The sequence below is a fragment of the Salmo salar genome, chromosome ssa15, assembly GCF_905237065.1.
Source record: "Salmo salar chromosome ssa15, Ssal_v3.1, whole genome shotgun sequence".
Classification (NCBI taxonomy): Eukaryota; Metazoa; Chordata; class Actinopteri; order Salmoniformes; family Salmonidae; genus Salmo; species Salmo salar.
In genome coordinates this window covers 70,612,505-70,626,879 of record NC_059456.1, presented here as the reverse complement: position 1 = coordinate 70,626,879, position 14,375 = coordinate 70,612,505, and the positions used below count along the sequence as shown (strand labels likewise).

The window sequence follows — 14,375 nt, the reverse complement described above, 5'->3', positions numbered from 1 at the left end:
GTTGAGTCATCCGCATACATAGAAACTCTGGCTTTACTCAAAGCCAGTGGCATGTCATTAGTAAAGATTACTTTTTTCGCCAATTGCCTAGACAGCTTCCCCAGGGAATTCCTGATTCTACCTGGATTATGTTGGAAAGGCTTCCATTAAAGAACACCTTATGTGTTCTGTTAGACAGGTAACTCCTTATCCACAATATAGCATTGGGTGTAAAGCCATTACAAACATTTTTCCAGCAGCAGACTATGATCACTAATGTCAAAAGCCACACTGAAGTCTAAGAAAAAAAGATTGAGGGAGGCTGTTATCATCAACTTCTCTGAGCCAATCATCAGTCATTTGTGCAAGTGCTGTGCTTGTTGAATGCCCTTCCCTATAAGCATGCTGAAAGTTTGTTGTCAATTTGGTTACTGTAAATTAGCATTGTATCTGGTCAAACACAATTTTTTCCAAAAGTTAACTAAGGGTTCGTAACAGGCTGATTGGTCAGCTATTTGAGCCAGTAAATGGCCTGGGGGCACACACATTGTAGTAGGCTGAAATTGAAAATATGGCAAATAGGAGTGGCAATATCATCCACTACTATCCTCAGCAATTTTCCATCCAAGTTGTAGGACCCCGGTAGCTTGTCATTGTTGATAGACACCAATAAGTTTCTCACCTCTTGCACACTCACTTTACAGAATGCAAAATGATAATGCTCGTCTTTCATAATTGGTCAGATATACTTGGATGTGCAGTGTCAGCGTTTGTTGCTGGCATGGCATGCCTAAGTTTTCTAATCTGGCCAATTAAAAACAAAAAATTAAAACAGTTGTTAATAGGGTTGCAAAGGGTCAGAAACTTTCTGGTAAATTTCCATGGGAAGTTAAGCCCAGGAATTTGGGGAATTTTGCTTAAATTCATCAAAAACGTTAGCTTACAACAGTGAACCTTTTTTGTGGAATACACATAAGGCAATTCTAGGTCTTGTGGCATATTTTTGTTAAACTATCCCCAATTCAATGGAATTGGAACCCTCTGCATGCACAGTGAATTCTTCCATCACATGTGCTGTGCACTCTTCCATCAAACGTACAGTCGTGGCCAAAAGTTTTGAGAATGACACTAATATTAATTTTCACAAAGTCTGCTGCCTCAGTTTGTATGATGTCAATTTGCATATACTCCAGAATGTTATGAAGAGTGATCAGATGAATTGCAAAGTCCCTCTTTACCTTGCAAATGAACTGAATCCCAAAAAAACATTCTCACTGCATTTCAGCCCTGCCACAAAAGGACCAGCTGACATCATGTCAGTGATTCTCTCGTTAACAAAGGTGTGAGTGTTGACAAGGACAAGGCTGGAGATCCCTCTGTCATGCTGTTATAGTTCGAATAACAGACTGGAAGCTTCAAAAGGAGGGTGGTGCTTGGAATCATTGTTCTTCCTCTGTCAAACATGGTTACCTGCAAGGAAACACGTGCGTCATCATTGCTTTGCACAAAAAGGGCTTCACAGCAAGCGCCAGGACCGCCTCCTAAAGTTGATTCAGCTGCGGGATCGGGGCACCACCAGTACAGAGCTCAGGAATGGCAGCAGGCAGGTGTGAGTGCATCTGCACGCACAGTAAGGCGAAGACTTTTGGAGGATGGCCTGGTGTCAAGAAGGGCAGCAAAGAAGTCACTTATTTCCAGGAAAAACATCAGGGACAGACTGATATTCTGCAAAATGTACAGGGATTGGATGGCTGAGGACTGGGGTAAAGTCATTTTCTCTGATGAATCCCCTTTCCGATTGTTTGGGGCATCCGGAAAAAAGCTTGTCTGGAGAAGACAAGGTGAGCGCTACCATCAGTCCTGTGTCATGCCAACAGTAAAGCATCCTGAGACCATTCATGTGTGGGGTTGCTTCTAAGCCAAGGGAGTGGGCTCACTCACAATTTTGCCTAAGAACACAGCCATGAATAAAGAATGGTACCAACACATCCTCCGAGAGCAACTTCTCCCAACCATCCAGGAACAGTTTGATGAAGAACAATGCATTTTCCAGCATGACGGAGCACCTTGCCATAAGGAAAAAGTGATAACTAAGTTGCTCGGAGAACAAAACATCGATATTTTGGGTCCATGGCCAGGAAACTCCCCAGACCTTAATCCCATTGAGAACTTGTGGTCAATCCTCAAGAGGCAGGTGGACAAATAAAACCCCACAAATTCTGACAAACTCCAAGAATTGATTATGCAAGAATGGGCTGCCATCAGTCAGGATGTGGCCCATAAATTAATTGACAGCATGCCAGGGCAGATTGCAGAGGTATTGAAAAAGAAGGGTCAACACTGCAAATATTGACTCTTTGCATCAACTTCATGTAATTGTCAATTAAAGCCTTTGACACTTATGACATGCTTGTAATTATACTTCAGTATTCCATAGTAACATCTGACAAAAATATCTAAAGACACTGAAGCAGCAAACTTTGTGGAAATTAATATTTGTGTCATTCTCAAAACTTTTGGCCACAACTGTACAGCTGATTCTCAAAATCTTGCACACTAATGAGATGCTATTGAGCCCACACTACTACACTGTCTGAGCCAAGGACTACATGCTTTCTGGTAAGTTTTGATTACAATACTGGGTGTGGTGAAAATATTTTATATGACATACATGATTTTTTGTTAACTAGTAAATAGTAGTAGTAATAGTGTGTTTAAAATAGTGTGTTTAAATCATTTATAACTTGTTAGCAATTTCTGCTAGTTCGTGTTTGCTACCATGTGGGTTTTAGCTTGCTTGAGCCTTCTGAGGAGTGTTCATTCACCTGTTTCCATACATGCTTCATTTTAAAACATTTATCTTACAAAGGAGTTGTTTAATCTAACTGCTTAGCTATTTATCTGTACATGGAATTGTATTTGTTTTACTCATTTTTTTCAAATCCTTACAGGAAAATGCCACGGGCACTATCTGATGTGTGGAGACATTTCACTGCAGCTAATGTAGAAGGAAAAGCTGTGTACATTTGCAAATACTGTGCCAAATCATATGTAAAGAATGCAACAAAGATGTAGAATCATCTGGCCAAGTGCATAAGGTTCCCTCAGCGCTCACAACAAGCAACCTCTGACAAAAGTCCCTCTACTTCTATTCGAGGTGAAAATGATGAAGCAGACACCTTATCTATAGCAACAGCTCATGGTCCTCCTTGAATGAGAAGTTTTTTTGACTCAATGGAGGAATGTAGTCAGAGAAATGCTGATGAAAGTCTGCTTGAGCTTTGTATGCAACTGGTTCACCTCTGATGCTCACAGGCAATGAGTATTGGAAGAGATTTCTGAATGTTCTTCGCCTAGCATACACCCCTCCAACCAGACATGCTTTATCTACTCATTTGCTGGATGCAGAGTTCAACTGAAGGTCAAGCAAATCATAGAGAAAGCAGACTGTATTGCAATCATCTCTGACGGGTGGTCGAATGTTTGTGGGCAAGGAATAATTAAATACATTATCTCCCCCCTCAATCAGTATTCTACAAGAGCACAGACACAAGGAACAGACACACCGGTCTCTACATTGCAGATGAGCTGAAGGCAGTCATCAATGACCTTGTACCACAGAAGGTATTTGCACTGGTGACAGACCAAGCAGCTTTCATGTTCGCAGCATTGTCTAAAGTGGAGGAGTTCTACCCTCACATCACACCCATTGGCTGTGCTGCTCATGCACTGAACCTGCTCCTCAAGGACATCATGGCACTGAAAACAATGGATATACTCTACAAGAGAGCCAAGGAAATGGTTAGGTATTTGAAGGGGTCATCAAGTTATAGCAGCAATCTACCTCACCAAGCAAAGTGAGAAGAATAAGAGCATCACATTGAAACTGCCCAACAACACCTGTTGGGGTGGTGTTGTCATCATGTTTGACAGTCTCCTGGAGGGGAAGGAGTCTCTCCAAGAAAATGACCATATCACAGTCTGCCGATATGGACAGCCCCATCAAGAGGATCCTCCTAGATGATGTAGTTTGGGAGAGAGTGGTAAGCAGCCTGAAACTCCTGAAACCTATAGCAGTAGCCATTGCACAGATTGAGGGAGGCAATGCTATCCTGTCTGTTGTTCAGACTCTGCTTGCAGATGTAAGAGAAGAAATCTGTACTGCCCTGCCCACTTCACTGTTGCTCCAAGCAGAGGAAACTGCAGTTCTGAAATACATCAAAAAGTGTGAAGACTTCTGCCTAAAGTCCATACACGCCGCAGCGTACATGTTGGACCCCGGGTATGCTGGCAAGAGCATCCTGTCTGGTGCAGAGATCAACAAGGCCTATGGTGTCATCACTACCGTGTCTCGCCACCTTGGCCTGGATGAGGGCAAGGTTCTTAGCAGTCTGGCGAAGTACACTTCCAAGCAAGGGCTTTGGGATGGCAGTCGTGCCAACATATCTCATCAGCCACCTGGTGGAAGGGACTTTGTGGATCTGAGGCTCTTTCCCCTGTTGCCTCCATCATCCTCCAAATCCCACCAACATCAGCCGCCTCAGAGTGCAACTGGTCCTTGTTTAGGAACACATACACACCAAAGCACTCAACAGGCTGACCAATAAAAGGGTTGAAAAATTGGTCACCATCTGGGCAAATTTGAGGTTTTTTGAGCCTGACAACGAGCCATCCTCAACCAGGTTGGAAAGTGACAGTGAAGATGAGGCCTCAGAGTCTGATGTTCAAGAGGTGGACATTGAGAAGGTCCAGGAAGAAGACATGGAAGCCTGACACGGAACCCAAAGCGGCTGCACGAGTGCGCCATCATGCATAAATGTATTTTGTCCCCCCACACCAAACGCAATCACGACACGCAGGTTAAAATATTAAAACAAACTCTGAACCAATTATATTATTTTGGGACAGGTTGAAAAGCATTAAACATTTATGGTAATTTAGCTAGCTAGCTTGCACTTGCTAGCTAATTTGCCCTATTTATCTAGCTTGCTGTTGCTAGCTAACTTGTCCTGGGATATAAACATTGAGTTGTTATTTTACCTGAAATGCACAAGGTCCTCTACTCCGCCAATTAATTCACACACATAAAACGGTCAACAGAATCGTTTCTAGTCATCTCTCCTCCTTCCAGGTTTTTTCTTCTCTTGACTTCATTGCGATTGGCAACTTTCATTAATTAGGTGCATTACTGGCACTGACCTTTCAGTCACCCACGTGGGTGTAACCAATGAGGAGATGGCACGTGGGTACCTGCTTCTATAAACCAATGAGATGGGAGAGGCAGGACTTGCAGCGCAATCTGCGTCAGAAATAGAACTGACTTCCATTTTAGCCCTTGGAAACGCAGATGCTCGTTGGCGCACGCGAGCAGTGTGGGTGCAATAATTGAATAACATGTATGTCTAAATTAATTTTGCAACGCGAGCGGTGTAGTCGGCCTGTGAAAGTAAGACAACCAAAGTTTTAGTTTCTAGACTATCATTTTACAAATGTTTGTTGAAAATGTTTTTGGGAGATACAATGGATCATTGGGGATCATTCATTCCCTTTCTTTTGTTGTTCAGTGAAATCATCCCATGTGAAAAGTCAACTCATTTAAAGTTCAATTTGGAACTAAATACTTTGTTGATTTCTATTGGAAGGATTTAATCATTTGCAAATGATGTCTACTTATGATGAGGTAAAATATTTAGGTTTCTGTCTCCATAAGATATGGTAAATGTATCCCAATGTAAAAAACATCTACATTTAAATGGTATTAATATTCATTTGCATATATTTCTGTTAATTCCCATATATTCCCACGGAAAGTTTCCACCTCTGAATATTCCCAAAAATGTGCAACTCTAGTTGGCAATGTCAGTTGGTTTTGTGATGAATGAGCTATCTGATTCAATGAATGATGGAGCTGAATTAGCATTTTCCCCCAAAATGTCATTTAAGGTGCTCCAAAGCTTTTTACTATCATTCTTTATGTCATTTATCTTTGTTATATAGTGTAGTTTCTTCTTCTTTTATTTCAGTTTAGTCACATGATTTATCACTTTGCAGTATGTTTGCCAATCGTTTGTGCAGCCAGACTTATTTGCCATTCCTTTTCCCTCATCCCTCTCAACAATTCAATTTTTCAATTCCTCATCAATCCATGGGCATTTAACAGTTTTTACAGTCATTTTCTTAAATGGGTCCATGCTTATTAGTAACTGGAATAAGCAATTTCATAAATGTGTCAAATGCAGTGTCTGTTTGCTCCTCTTTACACACCACGGACCAACAAATATTCTTTACATCAACAACATAGGAATCACTACAAAACTTCTTGCATGACCTCTTATACACAATATTAGGCCCAGCCTTTGGAACTTTCCCTAGATATGGCTACTATATTGTGATCACTACATCCGATGGATTTGGATACTGCTTTCAAACAAATCTCTGCAGCATTTGTAAAGATATGATCAATACATGTTGATGATCTCATTCCTGTACTGTTTGTAACAACCCTGGTAGGTTGATTGATAACCAGGTTGCAGACACTAGTTACAGTCTGAAACGTTCTCTTGAGTGGGCAGCCTGATGAAAGCCAGTCAATATTTAAAAATCACCCAGAAAGTAAACCTCTATTGACATCACATACATTATCAAGCATTTCACACATGTTATCCAGATACTGACTGTTATCACTTGGTGGTCTATAGCAGCTTCCCACCAGAATGGGCTTTAGGTGAGGCAGATGAACCTGCAGCCATATTACTTCAACAGAATTTAACATGAGATCCTCTCTAATATTTACAGGAATGTGGTTCTGAATATATACAGCAACACCACCATTGGCATTTCTATATTTTCTGTAAATGTTATAACCTTGTATAGCTACCACTTTATCAAAGTTATTATCTAAGTGAGTTTCAGAGATATAATTTGAATGTCATCTGTTACTAGCAAATTATTGATTTCATGAACCCTGCTACATGTGTTAACGTGGGCTATTTTGAGCACTTTTCTTCTGGGATGCTTAATTGTTTTTATTACTTTACTGCTTCCTACTAGGGCACACCGGCTCAGTGCTAACAGTATAAATTGGGTTCGTAGGCACACGATCACAGCATACAATAGCTGTAGGATCAGCAGAGGCATTCAGAGCAGTTAGAGAGACATACATTATGTTACTTATATTGCGTCTACCGACACTCCTGGTGTAATGTATATTTGCTGAAGCATTATGACAACTCTGCATCACAATGGTAGGGATTAACTGAGCTGGGCTTCATTGATAAGTCATTGCCTCAAAGCAGCCTCATAATGCTGTGAAAGGATCCATGAACCCAAATGATTTGGGTGGATCCCATCCTCCTTATAAAACGTGTTTTGTTTCCAAAAGGTATCGAAATTGTCCACAAAAGTTCCACCCATTGAGCTGCAATAATCAGGTAGCCAGTTGTGAAGAGAAAGAATCCTGGAGGAGCATTCAATGCCACGATTCAGAGAGGGCACAGGGCCAGATATGATGGGTCTTTTGTTAGTGTCGAGCAGAGAGTCAATCTTTAAAATCCAGTTTCAACTGTCAAGGGGTCTGAATTTGATCACAAGTTCATGAATTCGCATATGCGCCTTCAGAATTAGACTCTTATTCTCAAAACACCCCCTTTACCCCACTTGACCTTCTCATTACCGAAACGGCTAAAAAGCTCAAAATTGGGAAAAAGTCAGAAGCATTACCTTAGCAACATGGAGGCATGAATGGGCTTTAGTGATGTGGTTAATTCTTTGCGGACTCATAAATGGCCGTTTCCTATTATTTGCAGATTGAGCTAATATGCTGACTCGACACAGCTACATTGCGTGCACGAGCGTTGCAACACAAAATAAATGCATGCGTACATGTTATTCAAGAGCTCTAAACTAGAACATGGTTGTTTGAGACGCTGCAGCTTTCTGCAAGTCCCGCCTCTCCCATCACCTAACTGGTTCTCACATCGAGCATACTTCCTCTAAACAAAAGCCAACGTGGGTGCTTGAGATAATGACAAGAGATTAATCGTGGAAGGATAGAAGTACTTGCTTTTAAATGACAAGGCTTCAAAATTTTACAAGGATCCAGGGGGAAAAAAAGATGTGGTCTAGATAGAATGCAAGAACCATGCTAATTTCAGGTAAAGTAGAAATCCTCCATAGCCGAGAGAGTTAAGCAAGAGACCTTTTTAATTTCCTTGGTTGTTTTTTTAGTTGGTGGAATGGTAGTTTTAAAGTGTAGCCTAAACAAAGAAAACCAATGAAGATGTCAAAGATGAACATACTGTCACATTTTAATAAACAAATCAGGTAGAATTATTTTAACTAGAGACATACACAGTGTAATTAAGTAGGCCTAGCTCCAACCATTCTGTCTTGGAAAACAATTCTGCCTGCCAGAGGTGAAATACTTGATCAACTTTTCCCTGACAGAAACAGCCTCCTGGCCTGCGCTGTTGGCCTGGATGGCTATGCCTCATCCCTGTCCCACTCTGTTGTAGCCAAATCTCCACACCACAAGGCTTTGTGAGGAAGATATATAGGATCTATATACAGTGGGGGGAAAAAGTATTTGATCCCCTGCTGATTTTGTACGTTTGCCCACTTACAAAGAAATGATCAGTCTATCATTTTAATGGTAGGTTTATTTGAACAGTGAGAGACAGAATAACAACAAAAAAATCCAGAAAAATGCATGTCAAAAATATTATACAATTATTTGCATTTTAATGAGGGAAATAAGTATTTGACCCCTCTGCAAAACATGGCTTAGTACATGGTGGCAAAACCCTTGTTGGCAATCACAGAGGTCAGACGTTTCTTGTAGTTGGCCACCAGGTTTGCACACATCTCAGGAGGGATTTTGTCCCACTCCTCTTTGCAGATCTTCTCCAAGTCATTAAGGTTTCGAGGCTGACGTTTGGCAACTCGAACCTTCAGCTCCCTCCACAGATTTTCTATGGGATTAAGGTCTGGAGACTGGCTAGGCCACTCCAGGACCTTAATGTGCTTCTTCTTGAGCCACTCCTTTGTTGCCTTGGCCGTGTGTTTTGGGTCATTGTCATGCTGGAATACCCATCTACGACCCATTTTCAATGCCCTGGCTGAGGGAAGGATGCTCTCACCCAAGATTTGACGGTACATGGCCCCGTCCATCGTCCCTTTGATGCTGTGAAGTTGTCCTGTCCCCTTAGCAGAAAAACACCCCCAAAGCATGTTTCCACCTCCATGTTTGACGGTGGAGATGGTGTTCTTGGGGTCATAGGCAGCATTCCTCCTCCTCCAAACACGGCGAGTTGAGTTGATGCCAAAGAGCTCCATTTTGGTCTCATCTGACCACAACACTTTCACCCAGTTGTCCTCTGAATCATTCAGATGTTCATTGGCAAACTTCAGACGGGCATGAATATGTATTCTTGAGCAGGGGGACCTTGCGGGCGCTGCAGGATTTCAGTCCTTCACGGCGTAGTGTGTTACCAATTGTTTTCTTGGTGACAATGGTCCCAGCTGCCTTGAGATCATTGACAAGATCCTCCCGTTTAGTTTTGGGCTGATTCCTCACCGTTCTCATGATCATTGCAACCCCACGAGGTGAGATCTTGCATGGAGCCCCAGGCCGAGGGATATTGACAGCTCTTTTGTGTTTCTTCCATTTGCGAATAATCACACCAAATGTTGTCACCTTCTCACCAAGCTGCTTGGCGATGGTCTTGTAGCCCATTCCAGCCTTGTGTAGGTCTACAATCTTGTCCCTGACATCCTTGGAGAGCTCTTTGGTCTTGGCCATGGTGGAGAGTTTGGAATCTGATTGATTGCTTCTGTGGACAGGTGTCTTTTATACAGGTAACAAGCTGAGATTAGGAGCACTCCTTTTAAGAGTGTGCTCCTAATCTCAGCTCGTTACCTGTATAAAAGACACCTGGGAGCCAGAAATCTTTCTGATTGAGAGGGGGTCAAATACTTATTTCCCTCATTAAAATGCAAATCAATTTATAATATTTTTAGACATGCGTTTTTCTGGATATTTTTGTTGTTATTCTGTCTCTCACTGTTCAAATAAACCTACCATTAAAATTATAGACTGATCCTTTCTTTATCAGTGGGCAAACGTACAAAATCAGCAGGGGATCAAATACTTTTTTCTCCCACTGTATCTGGCCGCAGGGATCCCGAATGCCTTCTCCACTGTCATTCTAGCTCAACAGAGACAATAGTTGAATATTTGTTTCACGTAGCTGATGTTGTGCCCGGCCTATGGCCTCATCAGGTAGGGCCAAGGCTTTACATTAAGATTTTTCATTGGTAGCACCGGTGCGCCCAACTTTAAAAAGTTAAGAGCATCACATGAAATTTAAGAGAACCAGAAATGAATACTTCCTTGATTGAGATACAGCCTTTATGAATTCTAGCTACTTTCGAAAGCACACTTTGTGCCCCTACAAACTAATACAGGGCATTCAGAAAGTATTCAGACCCCTTGACCTTTTTCCAAATTTGTTACATTTCAGCCTTTTTCTAAAATGGATTAAATTAATTGTTTTCCTCATGAATCTACTACACACAATACCCAGTAATTACACAGCGAAAACAGGTTTTTAGAAATGGTGGCAAATGTATAAAAAAACAGACACCTTATTTACATAAGCATTTACACCCTTTGCTATGAGACTCGAAATTGAGCTCAGGTGCATCTTGTTTCCATTGATCGTCTTTGAGATGTTTCTACAACTTGATTGGAGTCTACCTGTTGTAAATTCAACTGATTGGACATGATTTGGAAAGGCACACACCTGTCTAAATAAGGTCCCACAGTTGACAGTGCATGTCAGAGCAAAAACCAAGCCATGAGGTTGACGGAATTGTTGATAGAGCTCCAAGACAGGATTGTTTCGAGGTACAGATCTGGGGAAGGGTACCAAAACCACTATGCAGCACTGAAGGTCCCCAAGAACACAGTGGCCTCCATTCTTAAATGGAAGAAGTTTGGAACCACCAAGACTCTTCCTAGAGCTCGCTGACGACCAAACGGAGCAATCGGGGGAGAAGGGCCTTGGTCAGGGAGGCGACCAAGAAACCGATGGTCACTCTGACAGAGCTCCAGAGTTCCTCTGTGGAGATGGGATAACCTTCCAGAAGGACAACCATCTCTGCAGCACTCAGCCAATCAGGCCTTTATGGTAGGGTGTCCAGACAGAAGCCACTCTTCAGTAAAAGGCACATGACAGCTCGCTTGGAGTTTTCCAAAAGGCACCTAAAGACTCTCAGACCATGACAAAGAAGATTGTCTGGTCTGATGAAACCAAGATTGAACTCTTTGGTCTGAATGCCAATCGTCACATCTGGAGGAAACCTGGCACCATCCCTACGGTGAAGCATGGTGGTGGCAGCATCATGCTATGGGAATGTTTTTCAGCGACAGGGACTCGGAGACTAATCAGGATCGAGGGAAAGCTGAACGGAGCAAAGTATAGAGATATCCTTGATAAAAACCTGCTCCAGAGCGCTCAGGACATCAGACTTGGGCAAAAGGTTCAACTTTCAACAGGACAACGACCCCTAAGCACACAGCCAAGACAAAGCAGGAGTGGCATGGGGACAACTCTGAATGTCCTTGAGTGGCCCAGTCAGAGCCCGGACTTGAACCCAATAGAACATCTCTGAAGAGACCTGGAAATAGCTGTGCAGTGACACTCCCCATCCAACCTGACAGAGTTTGAGAGGAACTGCAGAGAAGAATAGTAGAAACTCCCCAAATACATGTGTGCCAAGCTTGTGGCGTCATACCCAAGAAGACGCGAGGCTGTAATCACTGCCAAGGGTGCTTCAACAAAGTACTGAGTAAAGGGTCTGAATACTTGTGTAAATGTGATGTGTCCAGTTTTAACATAACTTTTTTTTTTACGGTTTCTGCTTTGTCATTATGAGGTATTGTGTGTTGATTGATGGGGAAAACTATTTAATCCATTTTAGAATAAATCTTTAACAAAATTTGGAAATAGTCAATGGGTCTGAATACTTTCCGAATGCACTATGTAAAACTGTAAATACATTAGTTTATTATAAAAGCTAAAATGTTGATATGAATACCTGTCATTGAAATGTTATGTCATATAAGCCATATGTGGAATATTAGGTTTCTACATTTTACGCCGTCTCTTTAAAAACATTAAGTTTGTCATGAAAGATCTGTCATTTAATCATTGATCTCCTGAAGAAACGTTGTTTCTGTGACCCCAAATGTTCAGATATACTGGTAAAGTTAGTCAATGAGGTGACATGACTGAACAAAATCTAAATAACAATGTTGCGTGGGTAATATAGGTCAAATCCGTTAACCTGGTTGGCTAGAGGCAAGCAGTTCTCTGAAGTAATTGTGCAACCATGACGCTAACGAGAATCTCGGGCACTCGGAAACAACGGTAGAGCGATGCCTTATCATTACCACAATTATCTGGGAGATCTTTTTCAAAGTCGCACAGTGCTCCCAAACAAAACTCCTGGTCGCACAGCTAAATATTTTGCCGCATATGCAACTAAATTGGTGGCACTTTAGAGCCCTGGGTAGGGCTTTAGAGGGAATGCAGCATTCCCCACCATTGCGTATGGTATATTTCCCAACTCTTCACACCCAGGCAGAAAGGCATCTTGGGGCACCTGCAGGGTTTTTGACCACATTCCCCTTCCAATTGGAGAGTTGGCATAGACTCCGGCGTTTCTCCAAAACCCCCCAACTTGAATAGCTGTGAAGCGGTAGTTGGCATCCACAAGGGCGAGTAGCACCACAGAAAGGGTTACTTTATAATTAATAAAGAAACATCTCCCTGAGTTTGATCATAATAGGTTTTCTGTCAACCAATCCCAAACAATTGGGAACATTTTTTCTTAAACTCTTGAGCAGTTTGAATCTAGGTTTCCTCAGTGAGTCACGGCAGATTGAGAGGAGGATGGATGCTGACGACATATGGCCTCAAAAGGTCTCCATAATCGATTCAAAGACGATAGGTGAAGGCCAGGCTGAAAATAGAGCCTCCAGATGCCAAGTACCTGGTAATGACAAAATAAATATTTGGTTATTGGTTAACAATCATGTCCATTTTACTCTTCACAGATGTTGAATTGTGCAAAACCAGACGGAAGTCCCCCCATGACACTTTTGTAAGGTATCTACGTAAGACCCACCCAATGGTTCTGGGGTAAACAATCAGAAAGAATGGAAATGCATGAAAATATGATCATTCTTGATAGCTTACATCTAGCCAAGAAGGTAAGTTATAATACATTTGAATTGATTACACATTTTATTGGGCACTGAATACTGAACCTCAAGGTCTGCTGTATTGCTAGCATTATTTCCTACCTGCTAAGTCACTACCTGATCAATTAATGTCAACTGAATTAGTGATTATATCTCAGTCCCTTGTACTTACCCATGTTACCACTCCTCAATCGTGGTGAAATCAGAAGAATCGGAATACATTTTCCACTCAAAAATGTAACCAGGAAAAGGCATTAACCACATCGTCCTGCCCCCAAAGTAATATAATTGGTTCAGAGTTTGTTTTGATATTTCAACTTGCTTGTCCCGATCGCTTCTGGTGCAGCTAGACAAAAGCAAAAATGTGCAAGCCTGCGTACGAGTGTGGCCGGTTTAGCCAATATTTAAGGGCCTCATTACTAAAACACAAATTTGATTACCATGTAATTGAGGTCCGTTTTGGCAACGCAAACCTTTATAATTTAGGTATTATGCTAATTCTAATGTATATTTAATGGGTGTGCTGTGTTGGTAACTTTATTTACTTGAACCACTATTTACAACTATTGTATAGATTTTTGGGTAAAACAACATTAATTTGAATAAGTATGGTTTGTCCCCCCCAGAAAATGGGGTGTACAAACCCCATGTAACTTACTTCAATACAAAATCTGCAGTTTGTGTTTCAGCAAAGAGCAATCCCATTTTACATTTAAGTCATTTAGCAGACGCTCTTATCCAGAGCGACTTACAGTAATGAATGCATACATTTCATACTTTTTTCACCCCGTACTGGTCCCCCGTGGGAATCGAACCCACAACCCTGGCGTTGCAAACACCATGCTCTACCAACTAAGCCACACGGGACCCAATCCCATCACTTAAAGGAGGATATCCCCCATTTTGACTGTTATCGGTTTTCACACTTACATATAATGCTGTTCGACAACCCAAGACAGTTTTTGGTCCATATCTCACATATTTAGATACAATATGCCTATAAAGTATTATCCAATTTGCCCATAGGATCCCATTCAATCCAGAAATGCATCTAAAAAACCTTACAACCACACCTATCCACGTCCTAATACACCAATATCACCTGTAAAAGACTTAACAAAAAAACATT

At 41.7% G+C, this 14,375-nt stretch overlaps 1 protein-coding gene across 2 annotated transcripts in view; it reads right to left on the bottom strand.

The window, feature by feature from the left end:
- ppih (peptidylprolyl isomerase H (cyclophilin H)) overlaps positions 1-14,375 on the bottom strand; it is a 40,163-nt gene that overhangs the window by 17,436 nt on the left and 8,352 nt on the right.